General features: G+C 54.5%; 1 pseudogene; it reads right to left on the reverse strand.

The window, feature by feature from the left end:
- Positions 1 to 309: 309 nt before the first annotated feature.
- Positions 310 to 24268, reverse strand: LOC136549653 (uncharacterized; annotated as a pseudogene).
- Positions 24269 to 25185: the final 917 nt, after the last annotated feature.

Genomic DNA, 25185 nt, shown 5'->3' on the forward strand with positions numbered 1-25185 from the left:
ACTGTTACATCCCAAACCTCTTAGTATCATATCATGCATGAAATTGTAACAGTTATTACATAATTTCAAGAGTAGTATCATACTGGTGCTCATATGCCATTGCATGCAACACTTGTAATGTTGTACATATTGAACCACACATTCACAAGCCAGCGGCAGATGATGTTAGTGAATCTTCACAATAGTGGCAAACACATTCCACTCTCACCCACAAAATGCATTCACTGAGGTATCATTCACAGATTGAATCAATAACTGCTCACCGGTCATTCCACAAACTATATTCGGATGAAAGTATCATACCTGTTCGCAAAAGATAGACTAATGTAGTGAACAATTCAGGATAAAAATGCATTACTATACTAAATTGGAGTTATAGGTACTACTTAAACTGAGCCATCTGCTACTATAATTAAATCAACTTGGATGAAAACTTGGGTCCAGAAAGAGAAAATGTCTGGCAGTAAAATGTCATTCCTAGGCTTTACACTCACAGAGAAAAGAAGTTAAACAAGTGCTAATTGTGAAGTCCAATCATTAGGCTTTCACCTATACAGTGTCTGCCGATATTCTAATTGCCATATCACGAAAGACAAATCATTTTAAATGTCTCAGAATTCTGCAAGATGAGAACAGCACTACGAAATTTCGTTTATTCTAATAAGGAAGAATAGGAAATTGAAAGTGACATAGAAGCATGTAAGCCTTTTGCTCTTTTTCCTGAAACAAAGATATTTGGCTCCCTCCATGAAATGGACAAGAATAAGAGAAATTTGACCAAAATCCTGCATTGAACACCTAAACAATATTTTTCATTAGATGCCATTGTCCCTGCTTTCATGATATTTCTGCTTGGCTTTATATGGTTCAAAACAGCTCGATGGGCATCACATGATTAGCTTTTTGTCAGTTAAAAGAATGAATTCAATCCCTTTTTAATTATTATTTTTACTTTAATGTTATGCTCACTCCAAAGAGATTAGCTGTACGTACCACAAGGTAAATATCAAGTCACACTGTCACAGTCTAGAGTACAAATAAAAAAAAGTTGCAAAGCCAGCACAATGTACTCTAAGACTCCTCATTGCTCACCGCCATTGAGGATCCTCCGGACCTTTTCAAAGCAGCTGTTGAAATGCAAAGTATTAGAGCATTCATGTGCAGAACACAAGGGAGGACAAGAAGGGAGGAACAAGAAAGACCTTTCTGATAAATTAGGAAACAAAGTCTTGACAGCATTAATCATAATGTCAGCACTATGCGTATCCTCCACTGCAGGAGCTATGGTAACAAAGAATACATCAACATACAAGTGTGATGAACTGTGATGAATGAACAAAGGCTATACAAAAAAAAAATGTTAACAATGGTTCATGTCTTCACGATGTACCTTGAGGACCTTGAGAAACAGAACCCCCTCGAAGATAACCTCTGGTGCATTCATCAACCTCCTTGGTATCTGCACGCAACGAACTTTCTATAATCTGTCCAATAAGCTTGTGGGCCATCACTGCAGTCCCATCACAAAGCTCATGGAGATCTTTACAACAACTTGCTGTTTCCACACTAGCAACAGAATTATTCAAATGAGAATCCATCATGCTAACAGCCGCTTCTGTGTCTCTAGAATGCCTAGAACTCACAACAGCAGTGTTGTGCAAGCTATTGGAACTGCATGGTTCATCAATATTTTGCTGAGGACAAAAATCGAAGTAATTTGTCTCTGTGAGTACAAAGTCATTGTCCTCGCTGAGGTCATGGTGGTCTAAGTTTATAAGTTGATCATCACTTATGCATGCACTCCCTGAGTTCATTAACTGATCATTGATTGGGTCTCCAGCTACATCATAACATCCTATAGCTCTGAGATTGCTCCTCAAATTCAAGACGGACTCTACCTCTACTTCCTTTATCTCTTCTGTGAGCATATGTTGATGTCGAGACATCCAATCAAAAAAAGCAATGACTTGCAGTGCTTTTTCTGGTAAATTACCTTCATCACACTCAAACAAACATTCTAACAGATACTTTCTCACAGTTATCCTAAACTTCGTGTGCTCTCTCTTTTCCTTAGAGCCATAACATAACATGGGACGCAGCAGTTTCAGTGTATCATGTCTCATCTTTTCTAGCGACCATAGAGCATTCATTACATCATTCTGCAAGGAGATAACATGCCTGGAAAATGGAAAGAACTCCGACAGTGAAATATCCATGCATCTCAATTCTTTCTTCCGGCATAGGTTCACAACGGACATGGCTTTGGCTAAATTCGTTGGCAGGTCACAGCCTTCCTCAAGGTTTGATATGATCTTATTGCACCTTCTATGTACCTTTTCAAAAATTTCTTGCCTTGTAGAAGCTTGACATTCTAGCTCAAACCTTGGGGAACGTGATTTTCCTTTGAGCTTCCTCTTCATTGCAACAAGAGCTTGCAATGGCAATGCATCCATGTAGAGAAACACCGCACACCCTAATCAGGGGGGGTGGCCTTCATTATATAGCCTAATAGGCTAGGGTTACAATGTATACAAGGCCAATGGGCCATTACACCCAATATGGGTTGTATGTGTTACAATTATATTCTAACACCCTCCCTCAGTCTAAGCGGGAGTGTCACGAACACAAAGACTGGACCTAAAATCAGTAAACAACTGTACAGGTAACCCTTTGGTCATAATGTCCGCGAACTGATGAGACGACGCGGATGGTGGCCGGTTTGACAACCGGGCTGAATGTCTCGTCGTAGTCGATGCCGTATTGCTGCGAAAAACCACGGACTACCCACCTGGCTTTATGACGAGCAAGAGAGCCATCAGCACGATACTTGTGCTTAAAGACCCACTTGCCTGTGATGACATTGGCACGCGGCGGTCGAGGTACGAGGCGCCAGGTGCCATTGGCCATGAGCGCCTTGTATTCTTCGGTCATCGCCGCCCGCCAATTTGGGTCGGCCAGGGCGGCATGAGAGTTGGCGGGCAGCGGAGAAGCCAGGGGTGACGACGCCGCAGAGTAGCCGTAGCGCCTGATGGGCGGCGGCAAGGAGCCCGTCCGGGATCGAGTCTCCCGTGGTGGAGGATCTGGTGCCCGCGGCACCTCTGCCTGCGTCGTCTCTGGAGGAGGCGCGGCTGGCGGGATCGGTGCCGGACGACGAGTGTAGACGCGAAGAGGCCGCTGGCCGCCTCCAGGCTGTGGCGGCACGGCGGCGGTAGCTGGTGCAGCAGCGCCGGCACCTGGTGCCGGGGCCGCGGGTGCAGGGGCGGCCTGCAAGGGCGCCTGAGGGCCGGCTGAAGGAGCCGGGCGCTGGCCCTGGGACAGCCGGTAGGCAGCGCCATGCCAAAGGATGGCGGGGTCCAGCCCGACGGGGTCACCGGCATCTTCCAAGGGCGGCGTGTGCCCAACGTCCGAGGTGGACGGAGCAGGCGCGGGGAGTAAGTCCTGTAACAGAAAATCAAAAGAATCCGGGTGGGGCTTGGAGGCCGCAAACGGAAAGTGAGTCTCATCGAAAACGACGTGGCGTGAGATGATGATCTTGTGATTGGAGAGATCAAGACACCGGTAGCCCTTCTGAGAAGGAGGGTAACCGAGGAAGACACACGCCGCGGAACGAGGAGATAATTTATGGCGAGTCGTGGCACTAAGGTTTGGGTAGCACAGGCAGCCAAAAACCCGAAGGATGGAGTAGTCGGGCATCTTGTGATGGAGGAGATGATATGGGATACCGTTATTTATGGACGAGGATGGCCGCCGGTTGAGCAGGAATACGGCGGTGGAGAGAGCTTCGACCCAATAGGAGGTAGGCATGGCGGCATGAATCAGAAGCGTTCGAACAACATTGTTCAAAGTGTGAAGCATTAGCTCAGCTTTGCCATTCTGAGCGGATGTGTAGGGGCACGAGGTGCGGAGGAGGATGCCGCGGCTAGCCAGGAAGGTGGCGGTGGCAGTGTTGAGGAACTCGGTGCCATTATCTGCCTGAAAACAGCGCACAGGAAAACTGAACTGTGTGTGAGCGTAAGCAATAAACTGAACAATGTGTTCATGAACTTCGGATTTATGGCGAAGAGGAAATGTCCAACAATAATGTGTATAATCATCAACTATCACAAGATAAAATTTATAGCTAGAAATACTCGAAACTGGAGAGGTCCAGACATCACAATGAACAAGTTCGAAAGGTGCTGATGTACTAGAAACCGAACTAGCAAAAGGCAGCCTAGCATGTTTGCCGAGCTGGCAGGCATGACAGATGCGGCGAGCTGCTTTATTACACTGGATAGCTGATAGCTTATGTAGAGTGTTGACGACGGCGGGTGCTGGATGACCAAGGCGGGAGTGCCACAACTCCGGGGAGACGACGGCGACGTGACAGCGAGAAGGCATGGGCATGTGATGTGGAATGGTGTAGAGATCCCCGTTGCTATTGCACCGAAGAAGGACAGTCTTGGTCTGGAGATCCTTAACAGAAAAACCAGAGGCGTCAAACTCAACTGAACAGTTATTGTCGCGAGTAAGCTGTCGAACAGATAACAGGTTACGAGTGAGTTGTGGAGCGACAAGAACATTATCAAGATGAAAAGAACGATCAGCTATTTGTATAAAAGATGTGCCACGACTAAGGACAGGAATAGATTGCCCGTTGCCGACCGTAATGGAAGACGGTGGTGATGGGAGACGGGAGAGAAGAATACCGTCGTTGGAGGACATGTGGGATGTCGCTCCGCTGTCCATGACCCAAGGGGCAGACCCCTGAACCGCCATCTGATTGAGGGCGGTAATCAGGCCGGTCTGATCCCAGACGCCTGGAGGCCCGTACGCCGGGGAACCGGCCGTGGTGGAGAACTGGGGGGGCGCGAAGGCAGTGTGCGCCTGTGGAGGAGGCGCGGGCGGTGCACCCCACTGCTGCTGCTGAGGACCCCACTGGGCGACCCAAGGGTTGTAGCAAACCCAAGGACCGGCCGGCTGAGGAGCCTGACGGCCGCTGAAAACGCCTTGTGGCGCGCCATGCTGCTGGTTGCGCCCACCACCGCTGCTGCTGCCACCGCTGCCATTGCCGCCGCGCCCACCTTTGCCCTTGCCCCCCTTGCCTTTGCCACCGCCCCCACGGTTGGAGGTCGCAGAAGGGGTGGACCGGCAGGATGGCGACGTGCAGGAGGAGGTGGTGGAGGCGACAAGGGCGGAGGCCGAAGCCTCCGCGCCTTCGGTGCGAAGACGAAGTTCCTTGACGCGGAGCATGTTCGTGGCAGTCTTGAAGTCGAGGAGCGGCGACGTGTTGGTGATGATGTCGGCGGTGGTGGCGAAGCGGGGGTGGATGCCGCGCAGGAGATTGAGCACGAGCTGGGCGGGGGAGATGGCGTGACCAACCTCCCGGAGGGCATCGGCGGTGTGCTTCATCTGCTGGGCGAAGGCGTCGACGGAGAGGTCGCCCTGGGACATGGTGTGGAACTCCTGTCCGAGGACAACAGCACGAGACTCCTTGTTTGCCTGAAACAGGGCCTCGATGGAGACGTACAGGGCGCGCGCGTCTTGATCGGGCTCCTCCATGGTGAGATCGAGGACGGCGTCGTCGACGGAGCCGTACATCCAACCACGGATGCAGGCGTCGGGCTGAGACCACGTGGGGTCAGCCGGGCGCGCGGCCTCCGTGCCATCAATGTGGCCGAGCAGCCCGTACTTGGCGCAGAGGGCGGTGAAGAACGCCTTCCACTTGGAGTAGTTGGGACGCTCGAGGCTGAGGGAGATCGGGACGTGCTGCTTCACGTTGACGGAGGCATAGGCGGCATAGAAGGGAGGAGCAAGAGCATCCCCCCCATAGCGCCGGAGGAGTGGGAGCCAAGGACGCCGGAGGTGGCGGAGGCACCTGACGAGGACGTCATGGCGGCAGCGGCGGCGGGGCGCAGCCTGATCGGATGCGCGGCAGGGGCGGCGCGATCGGAGCAGGGGCGCGGGCGGCGGCGCGGTTGGAGGCGAGCGCGGCCCGGTGGTGCGGTGGCGCACGCCCTAGAGCAGGGCGCACGGGCAGAGGAAGAAGCGGAAGACAGGAAAGGAAACCCAAAATTAGGGCCCTGAGACTCGTGATACCATGTAGAGAAACACCTCACACCCTAATCAGGGGGGGTGACCTTCATTATATAGCCTAATAGGCTAGGGTTACAATGTATACAAGGCCAATGGGCCATTACACCCAATATGGGCTGTATGTGTTACAATTATATTCTAACAATCCAGTTCATCTAAAGCTTGGACCAATGATGAAAGCAGTCTTGGCTTAACTGGTGTTGCAAGGCTCATGCAGTCAGATAGATAACTTGACGGAATATTAAGATCTGGGACAGCTGATGATAGCTGTTATTTTCATTATCCGTATCAGCTAAGTAAGGTGGGAGGTTATTCTTTACAAGTTTTTTCATTCTTGGCCTAGTCTTCTCAAAACTATTCCTATTCTGGTTAACAATACAAGCCACTGAATGAAGAGCTTCAAGGCTTGTTGATTGTATTGTGCACAAACTTCAAACTCTCCGGACTCAGAGAGCCATCCTTCTCCTTTTGCAATTTAAAAAGTTGCACACCATCCTGAACTACATGGTGATTCCAGCCATTTTGTTCCAAAGCAAAACATCTCTCGACATGGAATCTAACTCTCTCACATGACAGCTGAAAAAAGATATTTCTTAAATAAGATGCATAGCTAAGCTCATTTTACATACATGGATTGTACACAAAACAACACAACTCAAGTAAACCACAAATGAAAGTAAGAGATTTCATCATAACAAATATGTTGTGTCCCAAACAGAAATAGTTCGCATCAGACTGCCCTATGATGCTGTGTGGATAATAAGAGAGAGAGAGAGAGAATAAAACAGAAAGGAATAGTAGCAATGCCAGGTATTTCAAAATGTCAGGCAAAGGGTGGCATGATGCACTTCACAAAGCACGCGAAATAGATCCCCAGCAGACACTTAAATGGATACAAAAGCTCATACCAGTTTCTATTTGCTACAGCAAGTAACAGGATAGGCAAATGCAAATATATACCTTACACGCATTACAGCCCTATGTTATTTGGCAATTGCAGACTTACCTCATCCCCCCTGACATCTGATTCAGCCATGAATCTGTAAAGCAGACAAATGTAGTCTTTTTTTTGTTACCAAAATACTGATGACTAGAGAGAAAGTTGAAGTGAGAAATTTGAGAGCACATAGATTATGGCATGGAGATTTTTCTTTAGCAAAAGAAAGGCAGGTTAGGCCCCTGTTTGACATGGAGAGGGACACTAGCCCCAATATGGAAGGGATAATTTTTCTCGCAAAATATAGCACCCAAACGAATTGAGAAAACACCCCCAATCGTCCCTTTTTTCACCTTGTGAAGAAGCTAATCAGTACTAGAGCACAAAAAAATTTCACACTATATATATGTATAGTCAGGCCCAGCTCCAATGGGGGTAGAGCGGTGCAGTTGCTCTGGGCCCCCAAAACCAAGGGGCGCTCCCCAGGTATGCACATTCTAGTATCAGGGCCTGGTCCAATAGCAGATTGGCTAGTCACGGAGTTTTCAGACGGACGTCACAAATCTGGGATATCATTCTTCGATGCTTCCATCATCTCATCTTACTTGGCCCCACACGTCACGAGAGCAGATGTGGCAACACACGGCAACGCCCCAAAATCCAATCCCCATCGCACCCAGCCACCCACGCCACCACATGGCAACACCTATGGTTCAGACGTCTAAGTCAGCGACACTGCGCTGCTGCATCGGACGCTTGCCGGTCTGGCGGTCTACCCCTAGCTAATTCATATTACCGAAGTGATAGACCAGAAGATAATGAAATCCAGCAATCAGGTATTCAGGTGAAGCTGTAGGTCCGTGAAGTTGCATGCTCATTACTCGTGAATCCATGTGTCGGTGTTTTCGGACCACCGGCGAGTAAATTTATATTTGTGCGTCTGGCTCGGATGGTGTGCTCGGAGGACACAAAGGTTTATACTGGTTCGGGCGGAACGTCCCTACGTCCAGTTCGCTACTGCTCGTGTTACCGACACTTGGTTTGCAGTAGGGGTTACAAACAGGCGAGAGAGGGAGAGGATCACAAGTCTCTAGTGGAAGGAGTGAACGGATGCTGAGAGCTCGCTTGCCGCTCAGCCGTGTGCTCGTGTCGTGCTCTTGTGTCCAGATCTCACCCCCCCCCCCTTTCATGAGGCGTCCTGCTTCCCCTTTTATAGGCGCAGGGAAAGCGCGGGTTACAGAGGAGGAAAAGGAGAAGAACGAGAGAGAAGAAGGCTACCAGGGTTGTCGGGTCCTTCTTCTCCTTCATGCGGGTCCCGCCGATCCTGTAGATGTCAACAGGGACGGCTCCATGTCGCGGCCCTGTTCGTCACTGGCGCCATGCACAGGCGTCATCTGCCGGTCATGGCGTTCCACTCTGTCCCGGCGGACGTCGTGGTGAACTGACACGCCTGTCAGCGTCCGTACGAGGATTAGGCAGAACAGCACCGGCACGCTCGACACTGTTCTTGATATAAATCCCGAGGTATGGCCCGTCATGGCCACGGGTTACATCGAGGCGTGCCAGCCTCTTCCCTGGCGTCAGAGTTTTGACCCAGGCCCATACGCTAGGACCTGGAGTGGTTGGCGGCGGTATGGGTCCCCGTCGGGCGAGACGGAGCCCACGGCCTTGGGCGAGACGGAACCCGCGTCCTTGGGGTCGGGCGAGACGGAGCCGGTGGCCTTGGGATCGGGCGAAACCTTTTAATACGTCTCGAGCCATCCGGGGAAGTCAGCGTGGGTGCTAACTTCCTTGCTTTAGGTATCCCTAATATCGATACGCGACAGTAGCTCCCGAGTCTGCGGAGGAGTAGAATACTCCTTTGGAGGCTTTTCCGGGCGGGAGGACTTTGAGGGCCTTCGCCTTCTTTTTGTAGCCCACGGCGTGTCCTGTTAGGACGGCGATTCCCTTTTGTCGTGATCGGTCTTCTTGGGGGTATATAACCGTAGGATTCGGGAGGTCGAAAAGATTTTTCTTGATTCCGGTCCCCTAGGATCCGATCGGTCTGCCGTCGTACTGCGTCCGCGCGTTAGGTCTCATTGCGAGTCCAACTTCCCTCGAGCCCCCACGCGTAGCAGGGATCCGGTCGAGGGTCGGCTCGTCTTTGTGATCGTCATCCCTCAAGCGTTTTTTCGATAAAACGGAGGGGTTGAACCGTGCCACGTTTTTCCTCGATGGACGAAACATTGTGCTCGGTGAGCTGTTAACGGGCTAGTCCGAGTGGGGCCCCGGCTTCCCGTTCGCGGGCGTCCGGGGTCAGCTGGTGACCGACTCCAGACACTTGGCGGCCAATCCATATAGTTCTTGGGTCTGTTCTGCCGGTCTCAAGAGCTCGTTGCCTTTCTTCGAGGAAAAACCATGGACTGGGAATCGACCAAGACTCGAACGTGAGTCGGGATGCCTACGGCGGTCGTGCGCCCGGGTACTGGCCGCTAGTGGGCCCATCTCTTTCCACCCCTCGCTCTAAGGGTGCCCCGGAGCGGCTATGAACCCGTCGGCGGGCCAGCCTTCGAACTCCTGGTCCTGAATGAGCCGTAGGAACGTTTTCAGCTCTGTATCCCTCCTTACCTGTGACGATTCTTGGCCCATCGACCGGGCGAACCGTCATCCGGCGTGTCCTTCGAGGGCGCGGCCAGAGATAGCGTGCGCACGATCTTCGGAGGGAGGTGGAGTGAACCTAGGCGAACAGCTCGCCTTCTCGCCCCGCTCCGTCCTATAAATAGCGGCCTCCCCCTTCACTTTTCTACACACCAAAACCATAGTCTTACATTCTCTGTTTCTCCACCGCCGCCGTTCGGATCTTCCGTGCTTGCTAATCCGCCGCCGGAGCCCTAGATCTGTAGCTTCCGCTTCTCCGCCGCCGCCTTTGCTTCTCCGCGGCCGCCTCCATCCTCCATGGATTTGTGGTACCGCTCCGATGTTACCCATGCGCGCATGGAGGGCCTCGTCAAGTGTGGTCTTCTCCGCGGGAGGACCGATGCGGCGGAGTGGCTTGTGCCCGGCCGTGAGGATGCGCCGGCGTCGCCCGACGACTACGTTGTCTCCTTCGCGCCCTTCCACAAGCGCGGACTCTCGGTTCCTCCCCACCCGTTCTTCCGGGGTCTGCTGCACCACTATCAGATCGAGCTGCAGCACTTGAACCCCAACGGGATCCAGCACATCGTGGCCTTCATCGCGATGTACGAGGGGTACCTAGGGATCGAGCCCCACTTCGAGCTGTGGAGATATTTCTTCTCCATCTCCTTGATCAAGAAGGAGAGAGGCTGGGAAACCCCGGTGCCGATGGGATGCGCGGGCATCCACCTCCGGGGGCAGCGGGCGGCCGAGTACATGCCCTGCCAGCTCTCCAGATCCAACAAGGGGTGGCACTCGCATTGGTTCTACCTAAAGGACGACCCTGTCGCTCCCTTACCAGTCTTCTCCGGGCGCCTGGTCGAAGAGGTACCGCCGTCATGGCCGTGGGGGCCACCCGTCAAGGAGAAAAAGAGGATGCGCGATCTCCTCGAGGCCATCACGTTCCTGAAGACCCACGGCCTCCGCGGTGCCGGCGTCATCGGGGGGTATCACGCGAGGAGGGTGGCGCCGCTGATGGCGCGCGTCTTCCCGCTGTATGGGATGATGCCCGACGCGCAGCTCGTCGGGACGACGCTCGCCCAGGGGCTGCTCCGCGACAACGAGGTCGCGCAGCGCATCAAGGAGGCCATGGGGGAGGCCAACGCCATGTTCCCGATCCCGAGGCATCCCGTGATGCGGCTGGACGCGGGCTTCATCGAGCTGCCGGCGGGGTTAGTCTTCCAGGACTCTGTCGCGCCGCTGCCAGAGCACGCGGCCGCGGATGAACAAAGGAAGAAGAAGAAGGACGACGAGTAGAAGAAACGGCGGTCGAAGCAGCGAGCGAGGCTGCAGCGAGGGAAGCGGCGTCAAGGTTCGTCGGGAAGAGGAGGAAGAAGAAGAGGAAGAGGATGACGACTCCGGGTCGCCCATCCCGTGGGATGATCTGGCCGTCGGGGACGAGGATCTGCCTTCGGCGCAGGCGGGGCCCTTCCTGCGGCATGCCACAGGGCAGAAGGGGGAGGACGCGCCCTCGGAGCCGGCAGAATCAAACTGCCCCGCACCGTCCGGACCTTCGACGGCGGCCTCGGAACCGGCAGAATCAGGCTGCCTCGCCTTGTCTGGGCCTTCGACGGCAGCCCCGGAGCCTGCGGAATCAGACCATCCTGCTCCGTCCGGGCCATCTATGATGGCCCCGAAGCCGGCGGAAACAGGTCGCCCCACTCCGTCCGAGCCCTCGACGGCGCCTCTGAAGTCGGCGGGAGGCGGCCGTTCTGATTCGTCCGAGCCCTTCGAGCCAAGGGAGGGCTCGAAGCGGCAACGTGCCGACGAGGAGCAGCCGGGGTCGAGCAAGCCAGCCCCAAAACGTCCTCGCATGATGGCGTCAGGGTGAGTCAAAGAGTTTTTTCGTCCTTTTGTCTTAACGAATTTTTGCCACGAACTGACCGCCATGTCCCTTACAGCGTCGGAGGACATGGGACTCTCCTACGGCTCACTCCGAAAAAGATCCTCCTTCGGCAAACGCGCCACGAGTCGGCTGGTGCCGCGCCGGTGGTGAGCGTGAGTGGCGTTGGGGCGGTCACGACGTCGACCGGAGAGGCGCAGCCGATGGCTGCGTCCATGGGAGAGCAGGCGGAGGAGGGCGCGTCTGGGGCGCCCGTGGCGGGCGCGGCGCGGCCGGTCATGTCCTCGACGTCACAGGCGTAGGTGGCACGGCCGAAGCCGTCGTTCATGCAGGTGGCCGTGTTCGTGGCGGGGCGGACGGAAGAGGGCGCACCCGAGGCATCCTTCGCGGATGTGGCGACAGGGCAGGCCTCCGTGTCTACGTCACCCGCACCTTCTATCGCTAGAGGAGCCGCTCTGGAGGAGCTGTCGCCGCAAGAGAGGTCGGCACAGGGACGTCCCGGTCTCTGGTCCGGGTGGCTGCCCTCGATGAACCAGCAGAGGAGAAAGAATGGGGCAGCGTCCACACGGAAGTTGGGGACGCGGTTCGAGCCCTGACCACCATGCTGAGCTCGATGCGCGACATTGTCGCCCCAGTTGGTCAAGTATGATATGACCGTGCTTCCGACCCTCATGTTCTCTTTCCACGCCTCTAAGTCTTGTCTTCTTTGCAGATCCTTATGGCCCGGAGCCGGGAGAAGTCCCAGTTCCTTGCTGAGGAGACGCGGCAGAGTGAGGGCCTAGCCGCACAGCTCGCTGCCGCCCGTCAGGAAGTGGCTGAGCTTGCCCCTGTCGCTCGAGAAATGGCCGACCTCCGAGTCAGGGAGAAGGATGCTCGCGATGATGCCCGTGAGACCGAGGAGAAGCTCGTTGCCCTGATCAAGAGGGTGCGCACGGACACCGTGGAGGCCGAGCGGCTTCGGAAGGAGCGGAACGATTTGCTCCGAGCCGTAGAGGAGCTCCACACGGGGATTGACCTGGCTCGCCAGGAGCGCACCGACACTCAGCAGCCGATCGACCACCTCAATGATGAGCTTCAGGGGGAGAGGGACCTGAAGGTTGCAGCCGAGGGCTTGTCCGCGGGCTCGCCGCGGAGGTCGGTCAGCGCCAAGAGGAGGTCCGACGCCTGGAGGCCACGGTGACCCGGCAGTGCAATGAGGTGCGCAGGCTTCGGGCGGACATGAACGGTAAGTCTCCGGTTTCCCTTGTTGTCTTTCTCCCTGGAATCCATGGTAAGCCTTTTGACACGGTCGGTACGTGACTTGGGCAGGTCTCGACGACAAGCTCGGGGCAGAGGTGGTGAAGAGCCACGGCCTGGAGAAGGAGCTCAGGGAGGTGAAGGAAACCCTTCAGAAGGAGAGCGATGAACACAACATCCTGCGCGTCACTGTCCAGCTAGTCTGCGATGAGCTCGAGCTAGCCCCGGAGCAGGAGACAAGCTCGCTCGCGGTTCGCGTCACCCGGATCACGGACCGGGCACGTGATATGGCAAGGGGTGCGCTTCGCTTTGGCGTTCACCGATAGTTCGCGATCGCCCGTTCTCATTACGAGAACATCGATCTGGCGACAATGAACCAAGGCTTCGCGCCCGTCTATACCGACGCCGAGCTGAACGACGTCGAGAAGGAGGCGGCCCCCCTGGCGCATGACCTTTCTGCCACGATAGAAGATGAAATCATCCCCCCGAGGTGTTAGTTTAGTCAGATAGGTCAGGCGGCACATTTGTAATAAGCGGACAAGTTCTAACCCTTTTGTTTCGTTTAAACAAGCTTGTTCTTTTGTTTCGGTTGAACAAATTTGTTATTTCTCCCTTTTTATGTATAAAAAGGGTTAATTCATTCCGATCCTTCAAGTTGCTAAGACTGTAGAGCTCGAGGTGTGGGCGAAAAACTCTTATCACGATGGTAATCAAGAGTGTTGTAGCCGCTGGGGCGTAGGTTTCTTGCAATCCGGCCAGTTTTACTTAGTGTTCATTTTCGCAAACCTTGCCTCTAGGTTTTTAACGTGAGAAAGGGTCGAGCACAGCGACTGTTTCAGAAAAGATATATATATATACCGCTATCAACCCCCGAGTGAGGCCCGGCCCCTTGCCGTTGTCGGGGTCAGGTTTCTCTAAAGATCGAGGAGACGATAGCGAAACTGGTAAGAGAAAACGTTTTTTTGTTTCAGAAACGTTATTCTTCGATTTTGTACGTACCCCTCCCTAGGATCCGAGCCATCGTCCTACGACCGCGCATTCGGTCTCCTTGCGAGTCCAACTTCCCTCGAGCCCCTGCGCGTTGTAGGGGTCCGGTCAAAGGGTCAGCTCGTCTTTGTGATCGTCATCCCTCAAGCGTTTTTTTTCGATAAAACGAAGGGACTGAGCCGTGTCACGTTTTTCCTCGATGGACGAAACATGGTGCTGGGTGAGCTGTTAACGGGCTAGTCCGAGTGGGCCCCGGCTTCCCGTTCACGTGGGTCCGGCATAGGTCAGCTGGTAACCGACTCCAGATTCTTAGTGGCCAATCCATACAGTTCTCGGATCCGTTCGACCGGTCCCAAGGGATCGTTGCCTTTCTTCGAGGAAAAACCATGAACTAGGAACCGACCAAGACTCGAACGTGGGCTGGGATGCCCGTAGCGCTCGTGCGCCCGGGTAATGGCCGCTAGTGGGCCCATCCCTTTCCACCCCTCACTCTAAGGGCGCCCCGGAGTGGCTGTGAACCCGTCAAAGGGCCAGCCTTCGAACTCCTGGGCCTGAATGGGCCGTAGGAGCGTTTTCAGCTCCGTATTCCTTTTTACCTGTGACGGTTCTCGTGCCCATCTACACCGACGCCGAGCTGGACGACATCGAGAAGGAGGTGGCCCCTCTAGCACAGGACTTACCTGCCGAGATAGAGGATGAGGTCATCCCCAAAAAATTAGGTAGATAAACCAAGCGGCGAACTTGTAATAAGTGGACAAGCTCTTAAATTTCGTTATGACCAAACAAATTTTTAGCACCTCTCCTTTTGTATAAAAAGGTGAATGCGTTCCGGTCCTTTCCGTCGTTAAGGCTGTAAAGCTCGGGGTGCGGGTGAAAAAACTCTTATTATGTTGGTGAGCAAAAACGCCATAGCCGCTAGGGCGTAAGTTTCTTGCAGTCCCACCAGTTTTACTCAGCGTTTATTTCCGCAACCCTTGCTTCTAGATCTTAACATGAAAAAGGATCGGGCATAGAAAATATCTACCGGATAGATATACTCTTTAATGCGTTCTGACTCTTTCCGTAGTTAAGACTAAAAAGCTCGGGGTGCGGGCAACAAACTCTGATCACGCAGGTGAGCAAAAACGGCGTAACCGCTGGGGCGTAGGTTTCTTACGGTCCGACCAGTTTTACTCAGCGTTTGTTTCCGCAACCCTTGCTTCTAGATCTTAATGTGAGAAAGGGTCGGGCATAGAGAATGTCCACTGGATAGATATGCTCTTATCAGCCCCCGAGTGAGGCCCGACCCCTTGCCGTTGCTGGGGTCGGATGTCACTAAAGATCGAGGAGTCAATAGTGAAACAGATAAGAGAAAGCGTGCGTAGATTAAGGATAAAAGCGACGTAGATGTTCGATGTTCCAGGCGTTGACGAAGACAACGCCGTCGATGGTCTTGAGCTTATAGGTGCCTGGTCGGAGCACCTCCGCGATGACATACGATTCCTCCCACGGCGGAGAGAGTTTGTGGCGGTTCTTGTTGCTCTGGACGAGGCGGAGCACCAGGTCCCCGACGTTGAAGGCCCGACCCCGTACTCGACGGCTGTGGTACCGTCGCAGCGCTTGCTGGTACTTGGCCGAGCGGAGGAGGGTAACGTCGCGCGCTTCATCTAGCTGGTCCATGGCATCCTTAAGGGATGCCTCGGCTCCCTGTTCGTCATACACCCTGACCCTCGGCGCTCCATAATCGAGGTCGGTCGGAAGGATAGCCTCGGAACCGTATACCATGAAGAATGGCGTGTAGCAGGTGGCCCGGCCAGGGGTCGTCCTCAGGCTCCAGAACACCGCAGGAAGCTCTGCGACACATCGTTTGTCAAACTTGTTCAACCAGTTGAAGATCCTAGGCTTGAGGTCTTGTAGGACCATGCCGTTCGCGCGCTCGATCTGCCCGTTCGTGCGGGGGTGCGCCACGGCGGCCCAATCGACGCGGATGTGGTATTCATCGCAGAATCGGAGGAACTTTTTTCAGTGAACTGCGTGCCGTTGTCCGTGATAATGGAGTTCGGGACTTTAAAGCGATGGACGATGTCAAAGAAGAACGGCATGGCCTGCTCAGACTTGATCGCGGAGATCGGTCGAGCCTCTATCCACTTTGTAAACTTGTCTACGGCAACAAGCAAGTGCGTATAGCCCCCGGACGCCCTCTTGAGAGGTCCGACCAGATCGAGCCCCCAGACCGCGAACGGCCACGTGATGGGGACAGTTTGGAGTGCTTGGGCCGACAGGTGAGTCTGCCGAGCGTAGTATTGACACCCTTCATAGGTGCGCACAATCTGTTCAGCGTCGGCTACTGTGGTCGGCCAGTAGAAGCCTTGTCGTAACGCGTTTCCGACCAGGGTCCTAGGTGTGGCATGGTGCCCGCAGACCCCACCGTGAACATCACTCAGCAACTGCTTTCCTTATTCGATGGGGATGCAGCGCTGTAGGATCCCGATGTGGCTTTGCGTGTAGAGGTCGCCCTCAATAACGACAAAGGACTAGGCGCAACGCGCGAGCCGTCGAGCCTCCGTTTTGTCCGTCGGCAGCTCCTCACGGGGGAGGTAGTCGAGGTAAGGCGTCCTCCAGTCGGCCAGAGAGTAGGACTCTGTCGCTGAATCCTCGTCAAGCTCCATGACTTCAAGGTCGTATGTAGCCTCCGGCTGGTTAGCCCCCGAGCCCAGGGCAGGTGTCCCGTCACCAGTCTATTCCGGCTCCTCGTAGCGGACCGAGGGCTTATACTGATCGTTGGCGAAGACGCCCGTCGGCACCGGCTCACGGCCGGACGCCGTTCTCGCCAGCGTGTCGGCCGCCTCGTTGAGACGCCTCGGGATGTGATTTGAGCTTGAGACCGTCAAACTTGTCCTCCAGCTACGTTGTGGCAGCTTGATTTCTTCATGACTTGGTCGATGACCAGCTGGGAGTCGCCCCGGACGTCAAGCCGTCGGATACCCAACTCGATGGTGATGCGCAGGCCGTTGATGAGTGCCTCATACTCGGCCACATTGTTGGAGAAGAGGAAATGGATGCGAACCATGTACCTCAAGCGTACCCCGAGGGGCGAAACAAAGACCAGCCCTGCGCCGACGCCTTTCTTCATCAGCGACCCATCGAAGTAAATCGTCTAGTACTCCTGGTCGACGAATGTTGGCGGCATTTGGATCTCGGTCCACTCTGCAACGAAATCAGCCAGCACTTGAACTTGATGGCCGTCCGAGGGGCATATGAAATGCCTTGACCCATCAGCTCGAGTGCCCACTTCGCGATTCTTCTTGTGGCATCCCGGTTTTGGACGACCTCGCCGAGAGGCAAAGACGTCACGACCGTCACCGGATGCGACTCGAAGTAGTAAAGCAACTTCCTCTTGGCGATAAAGACGGCGTATAGGAGTTTCTGGATTTGAGGGTAGCGAGTCTTGAAATCGGACAAGACCTCGCTAATGAAGTACACGGGACACTGCACTTTGAGGGCGTGTCCCTCTTCTTCTCGCTCTACCACCAGGGCGGCGCTGACCACTTGCGTGGTGGCCGCAATGTAGAGCATAAACGGTTCCCCGTCGGTTAGGAGGACCAGGATCGGGGCCTTCGTCAGGAGCTGCTTAACTTGTCAAGTGCCTCCTAGGCCTCGGGCGTTCATTCAAAGCGGTCGGCCTTCTTCAGAAGCCAATAGAGGAGACCTCATTCGTCGAGGCGTGAGATAAAGCGACTGAGCGTGGCGAGGCACCCTGTAACTCGTTGTACCCCCTTTATGTTCTGGATCGGGCTCATCCTCGTGATATCCGAGATCTTCTCCGGGTTGGTTTCGATGCCGCGCTTGGAGACGATAAAACCCAGCAGCATACCCCTTGAGACCCCGAAAACGCACTTCTCGGGGTTGAGTATGATACCATTTGCTCGGAGTTTCACGAAGGTCTGCTCTAGGTCGTCTACGACCTGGTCAGTCAGTTTGGATTTGACCACGATGTCGTCGACGTAGGCCTCGACAGTCTGCCCGATGAGATCCCCGAAACACTTGAGCATGCAGCGTTGGTACGTAGGCCCCGCGTTCTTCAGGCCGAACGGCATTGTGACGTAGCAGAACAATCCGAACTTGGTGATGAAAGATGTCGCGAGCTGGTCGAACTCTTTCATCGTGATTTGATGGTACCCGGAGTACGCATCAAGGAAGCAAAGGGTTTCGCACCCTGAGGTCGAGTCGACTACTTGGTCTATACGTGACAAAGGAAACAGATCCTTTGGACACGCTTTGTTAAGACCCGTGTAGTCAACATACATTCTCCATTCTCCACTCTTTTTTTCTACAAGAACGGGATTGGCTAATCACTCGGGGTGGTATACTTCCTTGATGAACTCGGTCGCCAAAAGCTTCGCAATCTCCTCACCGATACCCTGCGTTTCTCCTCATCGAAGCGACGCAGGCGCTGCTTCATCGGCTTGGAGCCTGGCCTGATCTTCAAGGCGTGCTCGGCGACTTCTCTCGAAATGCCTGGCATGTCCGAGGGTCTCCACGCAAAGATTTCTCTATTGGCGCGAAGAAAGTCGGCAAGCCCGCTTTCCTATTTGGAGGAAAGCGTGGTGCCGATGCGCACCAATTTGCCCTTGGAGCCGCTAGGGTCTGAGGACCTCCTTGGCGCCATCTACAGGCTCGAAAGACCCGGCCGACCGCTTGGAGTCGGGCGCTTCTTCGACGACCTCATCCCTTATGGCCGCAAGCTCTTTGGAGGCGATAATTGCCGCGGCGTGTTCACAGCACTCAACCTCGCACTCGTAGGCGCGCTAGAAGGAGGTGCTGATGGTAATGATCCCGCATGGACCTGGCATCTTCAACTTCAGATAGGTGTAGTTGGGGACGGCCATGAACTTCGCGTAGCATGGACATCCCAGGATGGCGTGTTAGGTCCCGTGGAACCCGACCACCTCGAAGATAAGGATCTCCGTCCTATAATTGGTCGGATTCCCGAAGGTGACGTGCAGATCAATCTGCCCAAGTGGCACGGCCTGCTTTCCAGGCACGATGCCGTGGAAAGGCGCCCTAGTCGGCCGGATGCGCGATCGGTCGATGCTCTTGGCGTCGAGCGTTTCAGCGAACATAATGTTGAGGCTGCTGTCTCCATCCATCAGCACCTTGGTGAGCCGCTTCGTGCCGATGATCGGGTCGACCACGAGCGGGTATCTTCTAGGCTGCGGGACGCTTTCCAAGTGGTCGATCCGATCAAAGGTTATGGCGGACTTTGACCATCAGAGGAAGGAAGGCGCGACCGGCTCGGCCGTATAGACCTCGCGGCGTGCAAGCTTCTGACGGCGCTTGGAGTCGTAGGCCGCCGACCCTCCGAAGATCATGAGGCAGTCATCCAGCGTCAGAAATCCGCCGTCCTTCCCTTCTGCGTCGTCTGCGGCCGTCTTGCGCTCCTTCCTATGCTCCCCCTTCTTAGAGCCTCTGGACAAGAACCGCTTAATGAGGACGCAGTCCTTATATAGGTGCTTCACGGGGGATAGCATGGTTCGGGCATGGCCCTTCGAACAGCTTCTCGAAGTGGTCTGGGGTACCCTCGGCGGGCTTCTGACCCCCTTGCAGTCGGTAGTGGTCACGAGCGAGCCCTCGCGCCGCTGCTTGTTCTTCTTGTTGGGACGGTTGGAGGCGCCTTCGCCGGCGTCCTCGTCCCGCTTTGCCTTGCCCTTGGGGCGGTCGAAAATCGCTCCGGCAGCCTCCTCGTCCGAGGCGTGGCTGGTGGCGATATCGAGGAGCTCCTTGGTGGTTCTCGGGCCCTTACGTCCCAGCTTGTGAACCAGGGACTCACAGGTGGTCCCAGACAGGAAAGCTCCTATGACGTCGGCGTCGGCGACGTCGGGCAGCTGAGAAGCACCGGATGCACACACGAAGAGTTTCCCCGGACTTCTGTCGGCAGTTTTTGAGATCCCATGGGTTCCCAGGACGCGCGTATGTGCCCTGGAAGTTTCCCATGAAGATCTCTTTTAGTCCGCCCAACTTTGAATTCGGTTGGGCGGAAGGTGTTCCAACCACGTTCGCGCCGAATCGGCTAGGAACAATGGATGGTTACGGATAACAAAATTGTCACTATCCGCTCCACCGGCTTGGCAAGCAAGCCGATAATCCTCGAGCCACAGTCCGAGATTTGTTTCCCCGAAGTATTTCGGGATGTTGGTCAGCGGTTGGTACCACGGTGGGAAGACGGCGTTGAGGATGTGTCAGCCAAAGGCCTGAGGTCCTGGCAAGTCGGGGCTCGGGTTTCGATCCTCGCCGCTATCGTAGGGTCCGCCACGACGAGGGTGGTAGCCGCGGCTAGCCTCCTCCCTCTCATCGCCGCGGGCACGTCTATGAGCATCCATGGTGTTGCGCGCGTCACGGTGGAGGCCGAGACGCTCATGCACTGGAGCTGCGGCGTGCGGCCTACCGCCTCATTGCGCCTGGAGGACTGAGACGTTCATGTCGGGTCGCTCTAAGGGCACGCGCTGGCTGGCGTCGAGCTCGCATCGTCGGGACAGCGGGCTCTCGGCCTGCTGCGCCGCCGCACGCTCGAGTAGCGTGCGAATCTCGCGATGGTCCCGACGATCCTCGGGTGTTGCGGGCCCCGGAAGCCCTCGAAGCAAGGCCACCGTGGCAGCAATGTTCTGGCTTGCCCGGGTAAAGTGTGGGAGGGCTTCGTCATCCTCAATGATCCTCCGGTTCACGTCGCGGGCCACGACGCGCGCACGCCCACTGTCTCCGTGGCGCTCGAGCTCCGCGCGTTCCTGCTCGAGCTGGAGTCGTGCTTCTTCGAGCTCTTGATGCTGCGTCCTCAGCTGCTCTACCCGCAGGCGAGGTGGGCCCTTGTATCCCCTTCGACCTCGTCGTCGAGGTCGTCTATTGGGGTAGCCCTTCCTCGTGGATGCTTTCGATGTATCCCTCGGGGGTACCTGACATGAAACATTCTCGCGAGGGGTGATGGCTCGCCCTGCTGGAGTTAGAGTCGGAGGGCGACTCCGATTCTCCCGCAAGAAGGTCGTGGAAAGATTCCACGACGTATTCGGTCATCCCTACGAACTCGTCGTTCGTAGGGGATGGGGGCGTGCGCTGCGCCACAAGGTGACCAATGGTCTCTTCGGCGTTGCGTAGACCGAACAGAAGCGTTGTTGGGGCACTCCGGATGAGGTATTCCAGGGAGAGCGGCTCTCCTCCGGCAAGCTGCGTCATGACGTTGGCGAACGAGAAGGTGAGGCGGCGCAGGTCCTCCCGAGACGGTCGGGGTCCCAGGAAGGCGTCGAGCTGGCGCTCTAGCCTTTCGTAATCAAAGCCGAGGAGCTGGTCGCTCCTGGGGGCGCGGGCCTCCGTTGCGTGCAGCTGTAGCTCCTCAAGCGCCTCGGTGATCGCGTCGAGGCCGGCGGAGTGGAGAGGCTGGACGGCGACGGGAACCTGCGCCAACTCTCCCTCCGTCGTAACGATGAAGTCCAGGTTCCCGAAGCACACGTGCACGCCCGGGACCTAGCTGACGCCGTGACTAGCCATTCGAGGCCTGATGTGGATGTCGAGACGCGCAAAAAGCCCCTACCTGGTGCGCCAACTGTCGGTGTTTTCGGACCACCGGCGAGTAAATTTGTATTTGCGCATCTGGCACGGATGGTGTGTTTGGAGGACACAAGGGTTTATACGGGTTCGGGCAGAACGTCTCTACGTCTAGTTCGCTGCTGCTCGTGTTACCGGCACTTGATTTGCAATAGGGGTTACAAACAGGCGAGAGAGGGAGAGGATCCCAAGTCTCTAATGAAAGAAGTGAACGGGTGCTAAGAGCTTGCTTGCCGCTCAGACGTGTGCTCGTGTCGTTCTCTTGTGTCCAGATCTCCCCCTTTCATGGGGCGTCCTGCTTCCCCTTTTATAGACGAAGGGAAAGCGCGGGTTATAGAGGAGGAAAAAGAGAACGACAGAGAGAATAAGACTTCCAGGGTTGTGGGGTCTTTCTTCTCCTTCATGCGGGTCCCGCCGATCCTGTAGATGTCAACAGGGACGGCTCCATGTCGCGGCCCTATTCGTCACTGGCGCCATGCGCAGGCGTCATCTGCCGGTCATGGCATTCCACTCTGTCCCGGCGGACGTCATGGTGAAGTCGTGGTGAACTGACGCGCCTGTCAGCGTCCGTACGAGGATTAGGCAGAACAGCACCGGCACGCCCGACGCTGTTCTTGATGTAAATCGCCAGATATGGCCCGTCATGGCCACGGGTTATATCGAGGCATGTCGGCCTCTTCCCTGACGTCAGAGTTTTGACCCAGGCCCGTACGCTTGGACCTGGAGTGGTTGGAGGCAGTATGGGTCCCCGTCGGATGAGGCGGAACCCGCGTCCTCGAGGTCGGGCGAGACGGAGCCCGCACCCAAGGGGTCGGGCGAGACGGAGCCCGCGGCCTCGAGGTCGGGCGAGACGGAGCCCGTGGCCTTGGGCGAGACGGAACCCGCATCCTTTGGGTCGGGTGAGACGGGGCCCGCGGCCTCGAGGTCAGGCGAGACGGAGCCCGCGGCCTTGGGGTTGAGCAAGACAGAGCCCATGGCCTTGGGGTCGGGCGAGACCTTTTAATACGTCTCGAGCCATCCGGGTAAGTCAGCATGGGCGCTAACTTCCTTACTTTGAGTATCCCTAATATCGATACCCGACACCATGAATTTCAGAATTTGGTGATTGATGAACATGCAGCAGAATATCGATTGAATGATTGATATTTGGCCAAGGACTATGTATAATTAGAAGGTACGTGTGTATAGACTACAGATAGGTCATGCCATTTGGCTGGTTCTATAATAACTTTACGGCATAACGATTAGCTATAAATGATGACCCATACTATATTTTTGTTATTGCAGTTCACTGTTAGGCTGACTGAATATTGTTTATAGGAATATATATATGGAGCTCTTGTGCTCTTGCCCCTACTTTGAAGTGCAATTGTGATTTTGCCCTCGTTTTTCTAACTTTGTGATTTTGCCCTTCACTAAGAGCAAGTCAATGCGATTTTGCCCCTAGTCAACGGTCAAAACAGGGGCAAATTCACAAAGACCAGGGGTAAAATCGCATTGACTTGTTAATAGTGAAGGACAAAATCACAAAGTTAGAAAAACGATGGTAAAATCACAATTGCACTTCAAAATAAGGGGCAAGAACACCAAAAACCCTATATATTATTGGATTTGTGACTCTAGGTGGTAACAGGTAAGATTTTAATGAGTTAATATAGAACTTTTGTATATCTGAGAAAACTTGAATTACTCATTGTTTCTTTAAATTTCAACATTGTCACATCATCTAAAAATTATGCATCCAACAGTGACAATGGGCAAAAAATGGGAGCAAATGAGTTTATTGAATCACATGGAAAATCCATCTATAATGGTTTGGGTAACCTTATTCATTGAGAATAAATTAATCGATGAGATTGGTAATGATATCAGTGATTTTGCATATAGGAATGACAGAAAGCAGCAAGAAAATATCATTAAATTATTTCATATAAGTATTGCTTTTTGATGCATTTTAAGTGTTTGTTGATAGCATTATATATACATATAATTATGTTTATTTTAAGGGCCTCGGTTTAAGTTTTGCTCCAGGCCCCATAAGTCTCAGGAGTCAGGACCAGCCCCGTGTATAGTTGCTAGCTCCTTATCAGTGTTTATCACGCACGCACGAGAGTAGACTCACAATTCTTCCATGAACTCAGGTCTCTTCACACGCTTGACGCGTCCATCTTGTCCTTGAAGCACTGACAGCAGATATCTGCAACGCCCAATTCAATGACCAGCTGTAAATCAGGACTGCAAAGAGAATATGCCAGTACAATTCTAAGAGTCGGCATCACGGGCTATAAAAAACAAACCTCCGTTTCTCAACGACCAAGGATTCATTTCGATGCACAAGCTCGCAGACTGTGTTGGCGTCCTCGACAGTGAAGTCCCGCGCCGCCTCCCAGTCTGTTAAATGAAAGAAAAAGGGAAAATATAAAGAATCAGGATGTTAGGAGAGAAGCAGCAGGCGGCAGGCGGCGAGTGATTCTTACCCCCCGTTTCTCGAGACCCACGAATCCATGGGCCTGCAGCACCAAGCAGATGCTGCGACCTGGCATCCATGGTTGCAGGAGAGGAATATTGCCGGCGCTGTTGTGGACTGCTGAAACTGGAACTGGAAATCACAGCTGCAGTTAGTTACCGATCTCTGCGTTATATAAGAAAGCCTAAGTCGGAGCGCACAAGCAAAGCACTGGATAGTCATTTAGCTCGGGATAGGGAGTTGGGGACAAATCGATATTCTACTGCAACCACGCGCAAATCCAGCGAGCAATCTACATGGCAAGCAATTGATTGTCTCATTGCTTGGTGGATGGAGAAGCAGACAGGGACTAGAAACGAACCCGCGAGGTCAGCAGCAGAAGGACGGCCGGCGGCCGGTGACCGGCGCTCCGCTGAGCTTGACGGCGGCCGCCGCCGCCTCCTCGCGCACGGGGGAAGGTTGGTCCCTACTCCTGAAGACCGAGCCGGCAAGCTTTGGTTACCGTGGTTTTAGTTTTTTTTAGGGGATACCGTGGTTTTAGTTGGGCAACTTGGACCAAACAGGCGCAATATTTCACGAGCCTGCTTGGTTTACTGACAAAAATTGCCATTAGATGAAAAAAATTATCAAATTGGTAAGTTTTAACAACAAATTAAATAATAGTCCAAAATAAGAAAACTACTAATCTTCGTACGTATAAGAATCAGCCTTTTTTCGGACAATGGTTTTCAACCGTTCAATTAACATGAGACGGATCTCACGCAATCACTTTTCATCTTCCTCCTTTAGCTTTTCACTTCTTCCGGCGCTCGAGGCTGCAACACTCGCCCCGGCCGTCGCCCACCGCCCTGCCGCGGCACGGTAGGTCTCACCAAGGCGGAGCTCCCGCGAGACCCTAACGCGCCTAACGCGCCAGCGGCGGCCTCTCTCTTTCCCTCCCTCGTCTCTCCCCCTACCGTCGCTGTCTTCTCCAACTCCGGCGAAACTCCTCCTGCTCTGACTTGGCCCGACCGTCGTTCCTAGCGCCAGGGCCCCTAAATCGTCGGTCACCATCCCCACCGCCTGGCCTCCCTGCCTCCCCAGGCCGGCCCCTTCTATAGCGCCGGAGTTAGAGAAGAAAGAGAGGGAGAGACTCGTTGGAACCCTAACCACCACCGCCGCCGTCTTTGTCTCCGATGGGCACAGATCTAGGAGGAGGGGGAGGTGGTAGAGGAGGAGGAGAAGGAGGGCCGAAGCTAGACTTACACGATACCAGTGAGGTCGTCGTCTCCGAGTCCGGTGAGGTCTCGCAGGAACCCTAGCCGCGGGCACTGGTCGAGCATGGGCGCGGGCGTCGCTTGAAGTGGACGGCGACTTCAGGCGTCTACAAGAGTAGGAAGCGTGCCAAAATAATGGCTTGCCAAATCTTTAGATTGG

The sequence above is a fragment of the Miscanthus floridulus genome, chromosome 4 (assembly GCF_019320115.1).
Source record: "Miscanthus floridulus cultivar M001 chromosome 4, ASM1932011v1, whole genome shotgun sequence".
Classification (NCBI taxonomy): domain Eukaryota; kingdom Viridiplantae; phylum Streptophyta; class Magnoliopsida; order Poales; family Poaceae; genus Miscanthus; species Miscanthus floridulus.